Consider the following 17498-nt stretch of genomic DNA (forward strand, 5'->3'; position numbering starts at 1 on the left):
GTTCATGCTCTGTCTCTCTCTGTCCCAAAAATAAATAAACGTTGAAAAAAAAAATTTTTTTTAATAAAAAAAAGGCCTAAAACAGGTTAGGAATGAACAAAATAAAAAAGTTCGATTGCAACTCATATACTATGAAAAGAAATGGTACTCTTTCAAAAAAAAAAAAGGAAAAGAAACAGAAAAGGTACTCTTTTCTGTGAGGCCTACTGAAACACATGTTAATAACCAAATATTGTTATGTATAGCTAATGTAATAATAGTAGTGAGAATAAGAGTATATAAAGCTGAGGAGGAGAAAATCCACAAGTATCCCCATCTGTACCTTTTCAAGTATCTTCAATAATAAGAGCCAAGTTTTTAAGTCAGAGATTAATGAAGTTAACATAATGCCTATTCTCCCCAGCATTTGTGAGAAGGCTAAACATTCTCAAGTTACCTGCTATTCTCTAACCAGGGAGAATATCCGCATGAAAAACACAACTACCCACAGTTAATTACAATATGCATCGATCTATTTTAATCAAGTGTTAAGTGTGCTACAAATGCCATGAAAAGTAACACTGAAGAATATCCTAAAGTTCCTTATATATTCAAAGAAAGACCAAAGGCATGTGGAGAAACTTCGTTTAAATGTTACAACAGAAAATATAAATGTTCACCCATTCACTTTTTGGCCCTTTAAAACTCACTACAAAATCAACTCAGCCATATTTTCCACCAAACAGAAAAATACCCAGTTTCCTTAGTCTATTCTTGGATAGGTCACCAGACTGGGAATAAGAGACCCAGAGTCTATTCCCAGTTGCAAAACAGACTGGTAATCTCAAGCAAATTATTCACTCAGGTTAAGGTTCTACGTCCGAATCATGCTGACAATACTGAAAATCTGCCCAGAAACAAGCACCGTGAAACCCAGGACTTCCTCCTGCACCCAAAGGACAACTGCAAACGTATTTTTAGATATATTAAATCTAAAAATCTGAATAGGATTTTATTTATAGCAACATTTAACATAGTTGAAATTTCAAAACTGTGTGGTGCCTTTACCATTGCCCCCTATAAAAATAAGAAATGCTCTTTTTTTAGATCACACCATGCCCAATTTTGCAAAATTCTACGAACTACACGATCATAATTATGTAAAACAAAACAAAAAGCTGTTTTTAATTCAAGCTCTTGGGAAGGGCTTTAACTTTTGCATTTCCTAACTTTATCTAGCTTTTAGTCTTGTTCGCAGAGTTCTTTCCTGGCACTGTAAAAAGTGCTTCACAAAGTCTGGAGAGCAAAAGTTTACCCCATAGCCTCATTACGGAGAGGCCTTAGCACGGTTCTTACCACTAAACATGCAGGTTTTACTAGCGCAACCAATATACGTATCCCGGCGTACATTTCTGTTCTTGATATCGAGTAAAAAACTATTCGTCTAGCAGACCAAATTACCCATCTGACCTTACGGCACACCGTAAGACGGTAAACACAGCCCAGTCCAACAGAAAATTTGAAAAAAGCAGGAGAGAAACGGGGGGGGGGGGGGGGGCTGTCAATTAGCATTCGGCGGTCCCCGCTGACAGGCAGACACTTGTTGGCCGCCAAGAAGCCACTCACAAAGTTCGCCATCTCGCTGCGCCGCGGGCCCCGACCCGGAAGACGGGCGTCTGGGAGGCCCCGCCGCCCGCCGAGGCACCCCGGCAGGCAAAGCCCCGGCTTCTCGGCGCTCCTCCGCCGCCTCCCTGCACACGGGCGCACTCACGCACGCGCGCGCACACTCACACGTACACACACAACAAAAGGAAGCCTTGCGAGCCGCGTGCGGAGGTCCGCTGGGGGCGCTCCAGAAAGCTCCTCCTCCCGGCCCCCACCGCACAGCCCGCGCGGCCTGCTCACTTACTGAAGCGCCCTGGGAGAGGCCCGGTTGTGCGGAGCGCCGCGCCGGTGGCCCTCCCGGCTGTGCTCTGCCTTGGCGGCTCTTGGGCCCAGCACGGCGCAGCCCCTCGCCTCCGCTGCGTCCGCCCCCCCCCCCCCCCCCCCCGGCCGAGCGCAGACAAAACCCCGCCAGTGCGGGGGTCGGATCCGGGCCCGGGTTCCCGACTGCCCCGGCTTCTCAAGAAAGGTAACTCTTCCGCCTAACTCCCCACCCCTGTAGACCGAGGGACGTTTAAGCCCCCTACGTTACCGAACCACTATTCAAAAGTAGTATCCAACAAAGCACTCCTCACGATGAGAAATCTTTCAGTAACCTCTTCCTTAACCCCTCCACGTACTCTGTTTCTCCACACCTTTACTCGATGCAGTTGTCCCTTGCCTTCCTGTTTTTAACCTAAGAGCTGTATTCCCCTCAAAAAATCACCTCCCCTAAACCATCTCTCCAATTTTACTCTTGAATTTACTTTTCTAATATCAAGCTTCCTCATAAATTACATCTCCCACTTACCTATTCAAAACCTCTCCACAGCTAACTTACAATTTTGATCAGCTCCCACCAAATCAACTCACCTAACTTTCTCAAAACTGCATTTTGTGTTCCCTCATTTCCTCCAAACTAACACTCTCCAACTTAACACACAAATTTGCCCCAAATTGCCCTCAAATTTTGTGAACCTATTCCAGAATGGCCACCACAGTCACTAAAAAATTCATTTCCCAAGCACACTCCCAATAATTTGACAATGATCTTTCCAAATATTCTCTGATTCACTGGAATCACTCATAACTCAAGACTACCATGCCCATTTCCCTAAAGACTCTAATTATAGAGCCTATTCAAATTAACACAGTATGTGTCATTAAATGTGTACATGTTGACAAACACACATATATGGGACCCTGCAAAACATCAACTATGTATTTCATTCTAGCCATTATAAAAGGGCTTTTCTCAAATTTACAAGGAAAACTCCTTAAGCCAACCAAGATTTTCAGGTATCCAACCCCTATCTTGTGAAGTCACTTATCTGTTAAATTAATATAATTACCATTAAACATTCTGTTTCCACTACAATAATGCCCAACACCTTCCTTAAGATGTCCACCATCAATCAGTCTAACCCACACCACCCACTTGCCAAGGCCTAGCTATGTCTGAGGTATGTCCTGGAAACAACTCTAGACCAAATCAGGCAGCTTACAGCAGAAAAGTGAGATGGGCAAAATGACCTCCCTGAACCCTGTTAGGCCTTTTCAAAGCTCTGGGTCTCCACAGGTCCTTCATTATTAAGTTTGGTGACTGACTAAATGTAGAAGGGAGGGTGGGAAACGTAATGAATGACCTGGGGCTGCATTCTGGAAGTAATCCTGAAGCAAAGCTGCACATGGGTCAAACACCAATAATACCTATTTTATGTCTTGTCATATTCTTCTCACTGCCACTAAATATGCTCTCTCTGAAACATGGAGTAACATCAAAAACCCTGCTCTAAACAGGGAAGATCAGAAAGTATTCTTTGTTCAGAGGATGACCATGTGAATTAATCACGTAAGGAATGTAATGCAAATACAAAGGGTCGGAAGGATACCAGCACTGGACTGGTAATAGTTTAAAATGTCAGCTTCCGGGACCACAGCAAGGCACTGAGAGAGAATCTCAAAAACCACAGTCAGGTAAGCACCTGAGAGTCAAGCCTTTGATAATACAAAGGAAAAATTGACAGACCACAAAGACTGACAAAAATGAATACAACTGCAGAACTGGACAAGCAAAAGTTTGAGAGCAAAGCCAAAGCATTAGAGGCCTGGTCTAGGTCTTAAGTATCACCAATGGAAGATGATGAAGGTTTCAAGCACTGAGATTAAAAAAAAAAAGAAAAAAAAAATCAAAAGGGGAACCTGGTGGTTCATTCCGTTAAGCATCCAACTCCTGATTTCTCAGCTCAGGTCATGATTTGTGGGACTGAACCCTGTGTCGGGCTCTGCTCGGACAGCCCGAAGCCTGCTTGGGATTCTCTCTCTCTTTCCCTCTCTATGCCCCCCACCTGTTGGCACACTCACTCTCTCAAAAATAAATAAATAAATCTTAAAATAAATAATAAATAAATAAATAAGTAGTAATGTTAAACTATATTTTGGTTTTGGAGTTGGCAATATAGCTCCTTTAGACATGTTCAATAAATGACAAATAACTACAAACAAGACAGTGTATTTAGAACTATATTTCTGGGGCTCATCTCTATATAGATATTTTCTCATCTATATAGAAAACAAAGCAGCCACCCTAAGAACAATAAGAAATTTGGAGATAAAAGTCACTATAGACAAAACAACAACAGCAACAACAACAACAACAAAACTACAGAGGCCATTTTAGACGGCTTAGGATGTCTCCTTCCTAATATCCACCCATTCTTTCTACTTTTTACCTGAACCTCTCTATCTATACAAATTATCACCACACAGTTTCTGCAAACAAAGACTGATATGGTTTTGAGGAACTCAAGTAGAGTTCAAAAGATCTCAATACCTCTATTATTATGCTATTTTTTAAAATACTTACGCATATGCACTATTATCTTTATAAGATCATGGGTGGCAAGGACTGTCCTTATATGCACAAAGAAAGAACAGGCTCCTGGCTTTATTTCCTAGATAGCATTATGTTTTCCCCCTATTTTCTCTGCTGCAACAGACTTACTCTCCTTTTCATCTTATTCAGATTCAGGCCAAGCCCAATCTCCTCATTCATTTCTGTTCTACCCATTTACTAGCTTCTATCAGTTTATCCATGTTCTACTGTCAACAAACTACCCTGTGTCTTTTGCCTTTCATATTAGTATACCTCCACCTTACCTTTTTTTCCCTTGCACATGAATGGCTACGATTTTGCAAGTATAATTTATTTCTAAAGAAATTTAAAGAACTGGTGAATGTAACAAATCTATTTATCTCCATCCCCACACCACAAGTCAGATATTATCATCTCTTGCCTGGATTGTTGTGACCACCCCTGCATCTTATCTCAAGCTTGGCTTTTTCTGAACAACCTGCTTCTCTCCTGACTTAACTATCCACTCTTCTACTTCTTCAGCTTGCTAAAAGACCAACTGCTTCTTGCTCCCAAGGGCCACTCCTATCACTAAAATATCTCTTTGCAGTTTACACTACTTACTTAAACCATTCCTCTTGCAACGTCTACCAAGCTCCAGAATACACTCCCATCTTCCTTCCCCAAAGACCAATTCTACTTTGTCCCACATTCAGCAATTATTCTCAGTAACTTCAACAATGATGCTGAAGTACTTTCTACACCCTGACCTTCCTCAACTCCTAAAACCTTCAGCTGCACTTCAGCCACTCACACATATATAATGAAAATAGGTCATCAACTGGAAGTGCTGTACCACAAGGATTGTAACTTCAGAGACCTCCCTTTTTTTTTTTTTTAAACCACGACTTTATTTTATACTTCTACACCTGCTCTTTACGTCCCTTTGGCTTCACTTGTCTCCCCACACAATTGAAATCTGTCCATCAGCCATTTAATACTGCCCTCTCTAGAACATCATGACCTTCTATTATATTCACCATGCACCTCCCTAATGACAGACAATCTTCACCATCTGTTTTCTTCACACCCACACACTGGGTGTTAAGTACCACCAGAAAGCTATGAAATCTTCCACAACTGATTTATTCTAAATACAACTCTCTATGTCATTGACTAATTCCAAGTCATTTTCATATTTAAGTCTATAATCCCATCAAATACTCAATAACTTCCATAAAATTCCCTCAAATCACACCTTCTCCACCTGTAATGAAATCCTCTTTACAGCTTCTAAAATGCTGTATCTTCATCCATCTGCTACTTCTTGCCTCCAGTTTTGGAAAAAGAGCTGTTCCTCCTTCTTAAAATAAACTTCTTAATACAATTCCTACATTCAATGTTTCCATATTCTCCCAACCTACTCAGTCCTTTACCCTCATGCACTCTGGTCTCTGAACTGCTCTCCTGAAGACCAAAATAAAAACAATTCCATGTACCAAATCATATGACCCACCACCCAAGTCCTTATCCTCTCTTTGGCAATGACACTTGAACTACCTCCTCTGGGTTATGTCACTGTACTTCAGGATTCTACTGTGGTCTCTCCAGTTGCTGCTTCTATCTCCAATGACCACTGGTCCTCTTCTCAGCCCAAATAGTGGGTATTTTCTCCAGTTCTATCCTGGAGCTTTCTACCATTCTCTCTCCACTCCCTTCAGGATCTCATCCCTTAATACTGCTTCTACATTTTCATTCCTCATATGGATATCTTCCCCCAGCTCCCAAAAATAATCTTTAAACCATCACCCTCTGCTACAATCTAATTTATTCCTTAGGAACTGGAATATATAATGATTTTTTTAACTAGATTCTTCAATTACTGCTTCAATTAACACCTCAATTATCAGTACAAAAATTTCATGCCATTAGCACCCTACCAAATCCAGAATTAGCAGCTTCAATTATCAACTCTAGGTACATATTCCCAAATCTCTATTGGACCTCCTTCCTCAGCTGAATCCAGTATTTCTAACTCTAGCTAAATAATTCCCCTTGCATAATTCCATTTGGTGCTTCACACACTGGCCATGTATCTTAAAATGAAAGTAATTATTCTTCCCCACCAAAACAGTTCTGTTAACTGATCCAATAATTTTTGTTAATGGCACTACCATTCTCAGTTACCCAAGAAAAGCCCCAAAGTTTCCCTTTTCTTTTTCTTTTCCTCCAGTTTCCCAAAAGCCCATTTGCCGTCAAACCCTTCAATTCTTTCTTTAAAGTATTTCTTCTGTATATCTCTTTTCTTTGATTACCACTAACACCATAACAACTTAGACTCTCAACACTTCACACTTTTGTCAGAGCCTTCTGACTTTGTCTCCTAATCACTAGGTTCTCTCTTCATTGCAAAAACAAAACAAAAACAGGTCACCATATTTTTATTCTTAAATCACCTCATTTCCCCAGTCAAAAATCATCAATGGTTCCCCCACTGCATACTGAGTCAAATTAAAAGTCCTTAGACTTCCAGGGGTGACTGGGTGGCTCAGTCAGTTGGGCATCCAGCTCTTGATTTCGGCTCAGGTCATGATCCCAGGGTCGTGGGATCAAGCCCTGTGTAGGACTTTGCGCTGACAGTGTGGAGCCTGATTGGAATTCTCTCTCCCTCTCTCTGCCCCTCCCCTGCTTGTGCTCACTCTTCTCAAAATATATAAATAAACTTAAAAAAAAAAAAAAGTCCTTAGATTTCCAAAAAATAGAAACTAGCCAACAGTCCAACAATCATGAAATGAATAAATACACTGTGATATGTTCATAATGGAATCCCACAGAGCAATGAAAAAGAATAAACTACTGTTATACGCATCATGGATGAATCTCACAAACATATGTTAAGCATGAGAAACCAGACACGGATGTATGATTCCACTAATAAGAAATTCCAAAACATAAAACTACTCTGTTACAATAAAGATCAGAATAGTACAGCTGACCCCTGAACAACACAGAGGCTGGGGAATCCAACCTCCCTCTCACCCCATGGTCGAAAACCTGGGTATAACTTTTGACTCCCAAAAACTTAACCACCAGTAGCCTACTGTTGACCAGAAGCCTTACTAATAGCACACTGTAGATTAACACATATTTTGTAGATTATATGTAATATATACTGCATTCTTATAATAAAGTAAGCTAAAGAAAAGGTTATTAAGAAAATCATAAAAACACAGTACTGTACCATAATTATCAAAAAAAATTCCATTTATAAGTGGATCTGCACAGTTCAAACCCATGTTGTTCAAGGGTCACTGGAGTTACTTTTGGTTGAAGGAGACATCAACTTGGAGTGACAAATGAAGGAGTCTTCTGGAGTGTTGGAAATGTCTACCTACAAAAATTCATTGACCTGTAACCTTAAGATTTGAGCACTTTATCTTTTTAAAAAACCTGTTTAGTCTAGATTTTTAGATGTTTCTTCTACTTTACAGCCTTATTTCCCTCCATTCATAAGATGAACCCTAGCTAATCTAGACCATGAACCCCTAAACACATCCAGAACTTTTCTGTTACTTGTATCACACTCTCTCTTCTTGGAATACCAATCCTCACCATCTTGCCTACTATAACCATATTTATACTTCAAGGCCTAATTTGCACACCAACTCCTCCACAAAGTCAAATCAGCCACAGTACTTCTGTCATAGACAGTCACAGACAGACAGGGACATTTCTGTCCCTGGTCAAACTCTTGAAGAAAATGAACTCCATCATATATAAACATGGGTCCTTCACATTGCCTACCATGGAATCTTGAACACAGTAAGTATACAAAAATATTCCCTGAAGAAATTCTGGCAGTCCTTCAAAAGCACCCTTCAATCTCACCCCTCTTTCTCAAACCTATCCACCATGACTGTCTCTACTTGGAATTCAAATTCCCCAATTTACATATTTAATCATTAAACAAATAATTGAGGACCCACTATATGCAAGAAACTGTAACTACCTATTCTAATGTACCCCCACTGAACTACCCCAACATGTATTCGTTTCAGCTGTTGCCTTTTGAATCTTACCACAGCTCTAAATTCCCAGTCATCCTCCCCTCCTCTCACCATCCAATCACATCCTACCCCCTCATTTCTAATCCTGCTATCAAACTAATTCAAGCCCTTAAGTTTCTCCAGTAGCCTCATAACTGAGTTTCTCTCCCCCAATCTTACTCTACCATCACATTGCCACCAATCTATCCTGCCAAGTATAGGTATCAGCAGGTTAAGGTATTTAATATAGTCTTTGCTTCCATTCTCAGAAAAGTTCAGAAGTTATACATTAATGATACATTAACATACTTTAATCCTATGCTAATATATCTTCATCCTCAAATCTTCACCACAACCCTTGCCAAAAGGTGTAAGAATTAAAAATTTCTTGATGGGAAAACGGAGTCTCAGAAAGGAAGTAATTCTCTCCATAATCATAGCACAGGTAAACAGAAGGGCCAAGACTAAAACCTAGCTTCTGTTTTGCTTCCTCAGCACAACACTACATCATGTCAAATACAAACTATTTAGCTTAGCTTTCAAGGCCATTCATTTTCTACTCAACCCCACTGACTCTTCCTACCTTTTATCATATTATGCCCTATTCATGAACTCCGTGTTCCAAACTAGAAGCTGTGATCAACTATTTAGTCACAAAATTAGTTTATGAGTGACAGACATCTTTTTTTCTTAGCCAAACAGAATAGAATGGAAAACACACGAGTGCATCCAACATGTAAAGGTTATGGTTATTGAAGCTTTTTGTTTTATACATACACACAAACATTCACACATGCATATATCAGGTGAGGATGTGACATGTATTTCTTACTGTGGATCAGTTAAAAAAAAAAATTAAAAACTCACTATTCCCCACATATCCATGGCTTCTCAACTCCGAGTCTTTGCTTTTGCTAATACCTCAGATTGGAATGCTCTCTTTCCATTCATTTCTATCAGCCAGAATCCTATCCATCCCTTCAAAAACTAACTAAAATGCCACTTGCATGCCATTAAGGGTAGTCCCAGATTTTCCCCCAAATATTTTTTCCTACCTTTTAACTTCAGTAACATTTGGTTTTTCTTATGATACATTGGTCATGATGTAGTTATTTGTGCACAAGTTCAGCTCCACTACTAGAATATAAATCCCAAAGGATTTATTCCTGACTCCTCTAACAATGCTTTTGCATGTAACAAATGTTCATTATCTGTTGACTAAAGAGAATGCACCCCACCACTTTCTGAAACCTCAGTTATAAATCCACATCATAAATAATTTCTGCTACATTCTAAACTTGTTTACTTTTATCCTTCAAATTGTCTTACAATCTTCCTCCCCAAAATAACCATTTCGAGTAATCCTCTACACCTTCAATCTTCTCTTGCTGCCCTCTAAACACAACCTTATCATATATCAATTATGTTTTCCTTCTTTCAGAATCATACTTTCTGTAGGATAACCTTTCCTTCTCCATCTGGTTGTCTTCCACTCTACTCCTAGTTCTCTAGCATTCATAATAATAGACCTTATGATCTTTAAACAGATTCTTTCATTTTCTCTTCAACTAGACCTCCTCAATTATTTGAATTCATTTACAGTGTACATATTTCTGTCAGCCCCCATAAAATCCTTTGTAGAAAAAAGGCAGGTAGGGGTGCCTGGGTGGCTCAGTCTGTTAAGCGTCCAGCTTCAGCACAGGTCATGATTTTACGGTTCATGAGTTTGAACCCTGCATTGGGCTCACTGCCATCAGCAGAAAGACCACTTTGGATCCTCTGTCCCCAACTGTCTCTCAAAAATAAGTAAACATAAAAAAAAAAAAAAAAGAGAGAGAGTGAGAGAGAAATAAAGAAAGAAAAAGGAAAAAGGCACATAATGAATTGAAACAAACAGAAATAGATCATTTAGATCTTCTAAATTATCTGATACTTACTTTCTCATTCATTCATTTATTCAACAAGCATGTGTCTACTAGACATATGCCCTCAATTCTGTCTATTCTATTCTGTAATTCAGAAAGCAGCTTTGAGAAAAGCATGCAGGAAAATGCCAGGATAGCAGAGCCAAGTTGACTCATGCTCTTCACTCACAGAGACCAAGTAATTTGTGGGGTACAGGCTCATAAAAGGAAAAACTAAAAGTTACACTAGACATAGATGGAAACAGATTTCCCCCCTCCCCGTTGTTCCAGGGAGCTCAAAATCTACCCAGCAAAGAATTTGAAAAGGAACAAACCAGTAGGAGTAGCTAAAATGAAATAAGCAGAAAGCATTAAGACAAAAATAGATCCAGACTCTAGGTTCATTCTAGGGCTGCAAGAGAAATTTGGAGCAATTTAGTTCCTCTCCTGAGATCCCTAAGGAATCCTTTCAAATATCTAGCTAAAGTATGGTACACTTAAATCCTTTCCCCAAACCTTAACCAATATTCATTTCTCCATTCCCTGAACTCCTACAGCATTCACTATCCATAAAACTCATTTGGGAGCTTAATCATAAACCATCTTGTTCCCAGTAACGAAAGTGTTTATTAACAAATTTAGCCAGAATTTATTTACATATTAAAATCAATGAAGTCCTCTTTAAAGTAGTTACCTTGGGAGGCTACCACTTACTCATTTATTCACTCCATCCATCCAACCAGTTCATGCACTTAGCTAACATCTAGTGTTCACCTACCTCCAAGTGAAGTTGTCACCACTCTTCAAAGTATTTCTGACTTCCTCACTGGGAGTGTTTTCCAAAGTAACTCAGTTAATAAGTCAACCACAAAAATCATTCCTATATCTGTGACTAACCGAATTGAAACCAAAACTATTCTTTATTCACTCTCTTTGCTATCAACATATCTTCAGCATTTCTAAAAATCAAATCTTTCAAACTAAAAAGATTTGTCACCAATAAGGCTATTCAGAATAACATTATGCCTCATATTGTTTGTAACTGTGCCCTTCTAAAGGGATTATGAACTCTGAGGATAGGGACCATGTTTAACCCACCTTTAAAAGCTCCATCCCCCCAGAGCACACAATAGGTACTTAATAATTAGATAAATTGTAGAGAATGTGCTAGAGGCTCAGAAGGGAATTCAGAAAAGGTGATCCAAAAAAGTTCTGAATTCTACTACTGAAAACGACTACCAAAATACAAAAATTCTCACCTGGAGGTATACTTTTTTTTTTTTTTTTTGAAGAGAGAGAATCTTAAGTAGGCTCCACGCTCAGGGCTCAATCCCATGACCCTGGGATCATGACCTAAACCGAAAATCAAGAGTTGGATGCTCAAACGACTGAGCCATCCAGGTGCCCCTGGAGGTATACTGCTGATACTTGTTTTAAAAAATCAACTTTCTGAAATCTTACACTATTACTAAATTACTTCACAACTGTCCTTCTCCCCCTAAATGAATATATATACTATAAATTCCTTGAGGCAAGAAATTGCACCTAACACTTTTTTATTACCATACCAAAATGAATTAAATCAGATTCTTAAAACAGCTAAAATATCTCTAGTCATTTAGATCTGAAGTAAGAAAATAGAAATTAAATCAGCCACCAACTCCAGATTTAAAATTTATTCAGATTAAACTAGCCTCAGATTAGAAGAGAAACTTTGGTCCACCCCTTCAATGTTTTTGCAGGATTGTTCTAGTCACATTCTAATCCATTCTGTCTTCTTCCCTTAAATCTAAAGGCTTCACCAATCAGATATCCATTTTATCCCTCACTCTCTAAACACACAATTTAGTCTACAATACTCCCATGGTGTTCAGCAATTTCACACAGTCCCACTATTATCACGACAGTGAACACTACTTTCTATCAGTCATTCAACAGGTTATTTACTAAGCACTTAAACTGTTCTGAGTTTCCCCAAAGATTAAGAAAGTCTCAACTCCAGAGTAGGGTACAGTCTAGCCCCCTCTGCAAAACAAAGAGAGAATAATTCCCATAAGCAAACACAAGATTTAGCAGTATATAATCTACATGTGAATGCTTTCTTACTCAAAGAAGATTCTCAAGAGGTAAGGTTACTTAAACAAGACTTCCGAAAAGGGGAGCAAGTTCTTTCTATTCTTTCCATATCCATCATACTAACTTGGTGATGTTGAGCCCCATATACAAATTTCAAAAACCCAATATTTTATTAATCTATCCTAATATATAAGCAGCATACTTTTTCCCACCATATTTCCACCATATTAGTGACTTAAATATGCATATTTCCTTGTAACTGCCACAAATCTATCTCACCACTGTAATTTTAAATCCCCTTCACATCCACTGTATCCAAATGTCCTCAGAATTCTTTACCCTTTCTTCAGCCTCCCACAAAATTACCACCACCTCCATCATACCCTGACCTTCATCCTCTTCCCCCTGCGATCACACTTCCCCATCCCTCCCTCCCTCCACAAAAAAAGAAACACATTATCCACACCAATTCACTCCTTCCTAAAAACCCTTATAAGAATTGCCATAGAAGCCTGGAAAGAACAATAAGGAGTCATTTAATCCATTCCCAGAGTCCTCACTCTAAACGCTCCAGAAGACTGTCAAAGAACATTGCACAGTTGACCTGATAACTAATTCCAAGATGAATAACTATCATTGCCAAGCAACTCTTCCTCATCGCTAACCAGCAACCCTTTTGCTGCAAAGATGTCTCCTACAACCTAGTTTTTCTTACAGATCCATCCATCAAACTTCCCTTTACCTTCTCACCCAGTCTATTTCCAGTATAATTTTAAATGCTTTCTATTTAAGCATATTATTTAAAGATATACAGTTAATAAAAAAGCTAAAATAATAACTATCAAAGGTTTGAAAGGAGGAGAAAGGAGGTAATATCAGCGACACGAATCCTTTTCATTAACAGAGGTCTTTCAACTCCTTCATAATGTCATTTTAATCAATCAAGAAATTACAGTACATGTATATTACTTGGAGACCTGAAGAAAAGCATGATACGAACTACAAAAATTAATGCTTACAAGTAGTAGCCTCTGGAAAGTGGGATTGTGATGGACAGGTGAGACAAGGGCTCACCCTTGTGAGCTTTTCATTATAAGCTCTCTCAGGACAATTTTACTTTTTACTTATGTACATGTATAATTCCATACAATTTAAAAGGGGGAAAAATAATGATGACATACTATATTTAAGTCCATTAAAGTTACAAAAATTAAAAGAAATGATAATATACAGTGCAGGTGAGGGGAAAGAAAACAGACCCTCTCATTCTGTGATGACAATAAAAATGGGTACATCCTACGATGTAATATACTGAAGCCCTTGAAAAAAGTAAATTTAAATATACTGACATAAAAAAAGTTTTCCAAATTTAAAAAAAGTAATCCTGGCTTATTTCCATTAAAAAAATTTTTTTAATAAAAGCCCCTCTCATCTCTAATGCTAAATTCTCATCCTCCTTAGATATATTTGCTAAACGAATAAAAGACTGAATTTTCCCGTCCCTCTCCCAAACTTCTTCCCCATCAATCCCTCCACCCTCTACTTCCATAAAAAGATATTTCATACTACCCTTTCTTCAGCTGAATTAATATTACAATGTTATGTGTACAGTCTTTCTTAACAATAAAAAGTGAATAATTTTCAGGCAAATCTTAAGAGTATGGTTCTAGCCTAGATTTCCCTCTTGGAAATCCAGTCTGGTGGGAGCTAGAGAAATCCAATAGGCCTTGGTTCATTTCCTGATATGAAAATGCTAATATTCCCTCTAATCTGGCTCTAGAATCATCTAGTCTCTTCAGGTTCCCCTAAACCTCAACCCAACCAGTCCTGACCTCCTTGCAACCTAAGACCAAAACAGATACTCTAGATCCTCCATTCTGCAGGCCCATACTTTGCAGACTGATGCATTTTCTTCAATACCACAATGCCTCGGTGAGAGTATACATTCAGGAACCATGAATAGCAAAAAGTCTCCCACCAGCTCCAGAGTTATGGAACCAATCCAGTCAGACTAATTTGAGCTCCAAATGGAATCTCCAAAGAAAGGCCACTGTGCATGGACTCCCCCACCCACCATTAATTATAACCCTGGGGTGAATAATATGGCATCAGTTCTCCTGGACCAGATAAGCTGGGCAGTGAAGAAGAAAACCGCCAAGTCCAGTAATTTCCATTCCGGCATTAGTGTTCACCCTGACTCTAGTAAATGACAGTACTTTAAATTTGCTAAAATCTAAACTCACGGCCTAGGGAATCCCTGGAGGCCAGGCGTTTTTTTTACCGTCTGTTTCAGAGATTCTAATATTCACTGGTGCAGGTTTAAAAGGTCTCAGATCAAACTACAGACTAAGGTCTAATTCTCAGTGACCCCCAACCACTGCGGGACCCACACTTACCAGATGTCATCTACAGAAGAGCCCAAACAGGTTCAGAACTAGGCCATCCCGGCCCATCTGGAATAACTCTTTAGTCCTTGGGCCAACATTTATTAATTCTACTACATCTGTCTATTCTATCATGCATTCTCTTCATAGTCTCTAGTATTTAGCACTTCCTCTGGCTTCGAACGCTATCCTTTCTATTCGCGGAAACTCCTTGTATCCGTTCTTTCCTTTCCTTAGAAACGCTTCAGTTCTTTCCATAACGAAATACCTAATGTATCTGCACAATGAACACCCTCCGGACTCCTGGATACTCCTCCACGGGCACCCTCTGCATTCCTCCACCTATCCGGCATCTTTCCCTCTGGCCGCTCTCCCTGAACACACTCCCACTATGTTTCCCGCAAGGATTCCCTTTTCTCCAACCCCTGCCCTTCCCTTCCCTTCCCTTCTCCCAAAGAACACTCCGGCAGCAACAGTGACTGAGGCCTGCGGTGCATAAAGCACTGCACCAGGCACGACGGACAGAGACCTGGTGTTTCTCTAGCCTTTTCACACCCACACCCAGCACCCTCCGGCCTCCCCCTGCAAACCTCCCACCTCCTTCCCTACCTCTGACACCCGCCTCAGGCCTCGGAGGCCGCCTTCTCGCCTCCGCCACCCCCGTCATTATCCTTTCTCAACCCCCCAACCCACCATCCGCGCCCTGCTTCCTCCCGTCCCCCAGCCAGCTCCTGCGCTTCGCTCGGCCTCGGCCGCTCCCCAGGCCACCCCTAGCCTCGCCACGGCTCGCTCCCCCCCCCCTCCGGGGTCAGGCCGTTACCGCCGCGCGCTACCCCCGCGCGCCGTCGCTTCCCCCTCCCCCACCCTCCCCAGGGCCCGGGCCTGCCAGGCCCAGCGCTTTACCGCGGGCGGGCGCCGAGTCGCGCGGTCACCGACTGCAGGCGGCGGCAGCTCCAACCCTCCTAGAGGCCTTGAGAGAAGGGGAAGGGGGGAGGGGAGAGAACTTTTGCTGTGGCAGCTTCAGCAACAGCTCCCACCCCTGCGCCTTTCTCCTCTTCCTCCCCCTCCTCCTCCTCCTCTTCCTCCTTCTCTTCCTCCTCCCAGAGCAGTCGAGACGCAGACATGCCGCGGCTAGAGCGCCGCCGCGGTCGCCGCCACTGCCGGCGCGGTGGATTGTGGGAAGCCCCGCACACGGGAAGCGCTCCGCGGCGCCCTCCCTTCCTGGCCCGGGGACCAGGTTAGGACGACGCAGCGTGGCTCCGATTCCGGCGCCTGCGTGTCACTGGCCCAGCGTGGCCGGGGAAGCTGGCCCCAATCCTCAGGTTTCCCGAGCTGGGCCCGGATGAAAGCAATTCGAGAAATGTCGGCACTGAGGAAATCTCTTTGATAGGGAGTCAGCCTTCATCCATAATCCGTGCCTAGCGCCCTGAGAGGGCTCGGGGGTCGGGTGCGTTTCAGGCCCTAGGAAAAGGAAGGGGCGGGACCTAGGTGAAGGACCTACTGACCAAAATGCCTTGGCTTTTTCATTTCTCCTCTCTTACCTGCCCTCTCCCCCGCTGCCTCCAGTCGTTGGCCTTCACCACCCCAAATGCCACCGTTTCCGGAAACGGCGCTCCAGAGTCCTTGAAACCAGGAAACCCTGTTAGCGTCTGCAAACTGAGAAGCAGAGTGCGAGTCTAAAGAAAGATCAGGAGATCCTGGACCCTGTTGCGCAAGGTCTTACAGGTTTTCCCCTGTCACATCACCTGGGGCCCAAACCTCACTCTTTCTGGCAAAGATTTGGTAATGATCTATATAGAGCTAGAATTACAGTTGTGTCGTCCGTTGGAGGCCCTTTAAGTGACCTTAGCCAAATTGTGACCTCCTTAAACATGCTTTTATTCAACTAACATTTTTTAAGCACCGTGAGGTGCTTGTGCATACTGCAGTGGTTTACAATTACTCATCTTTGTGTCCCCACCCTAGCACAAGGTCAGCCGTGTAACGTAAAAGATGCTCAGTGAATGTTGAGTGATTATGAACAAGGGATGAAGCACCTTAATCACGATTTCTTCAGAACAGTCTGAAGATTTATTTAGCATCTCTCTGCAGTAAACATAACCTCTGAGGAGAGAGGGAAATGAAAGGCGTTACAATATCTATATAACCATTTCTGGTGTTCTCCTTCCCTTGTCCACGCCCACCTTCCCACCCCTTGCCAACTGAATGTTCATTTGAATACTGCTTTTTGGCAAAGCTCCAAACTCCCGCATTATGCACTTGTGATGGCACTGAGTTAGATTAGTGTCTGCAAGGTTAATGTTCCCCCAGGCATTAACGTGATGCCTGTTTAGAAATAGCTAAGGCCCAGAGGGCCAGCTTAATTTAGACACAGGTAACTAAGAAGAGCACGGATAAACCGCAGCTCCACAATCAACTCTCCATGTGCTTTCTCCATTAGAAAATACAAATTTTAGTAAGATGACAATGCATATTCTGAATGCTAATTGCAATAAAACAGTAATACAAGTTAGAGCATAAGACAGTTACCTGGAGGACAGCCTTTTGGCAACTTCTAGCATCTGCAATGGCATCGAATTCAGGTGTTAAAATAAAAAACACCTCTGGCAGCAAA

At 41.3% G+C, this 17498-nt stretch overlaps 1 protein-coding gene across 7 annotated transcripts in view; it reads right to left on the reverse strand.

Moving 5' to 3' along the window:
• Positions 1–16010, reverse strand: part of ZNF148 (zinc finger protein 148) — a 126423-nt gene extending 110413 nt beyond the window's left edge. For 2 of the 7 annotated variants that reach the window (XM_019839901.3, XM_045037050.1), the window contains exon 1: positions 15788–16010. The gene's annotated coding sequence lies outside the window, so the exon portion shown is untranslated. Of the gene's footprint in view, positions 1–1605; positions 1737–14896; positions 15319–15787 lie in introns of those variants that run through there. The other 5 variants (XM_003991724.6, XM_003991722.6, XM_019839900.3 and 2 more) reach the window with 4 other exon arrangements.
• Positions 16011–17498: the final 1488 nt, after the last annotated feature.

The sequence above is a fragment of the Felis catus genome, chromosome C2 (genome assembly GCF_018350175.1).
Source record: "Felis catus isolate Fca126 chromosome C2, F.catus_Fca126_mat1.0, whole genome shotgun sequence".
In the NCBI taxonomy this organism is placed as follows: Eukaryota; Metazoa; Chordata; class Mammalia; order Carnivora; family Felidae; genus Felis; species Felis catus.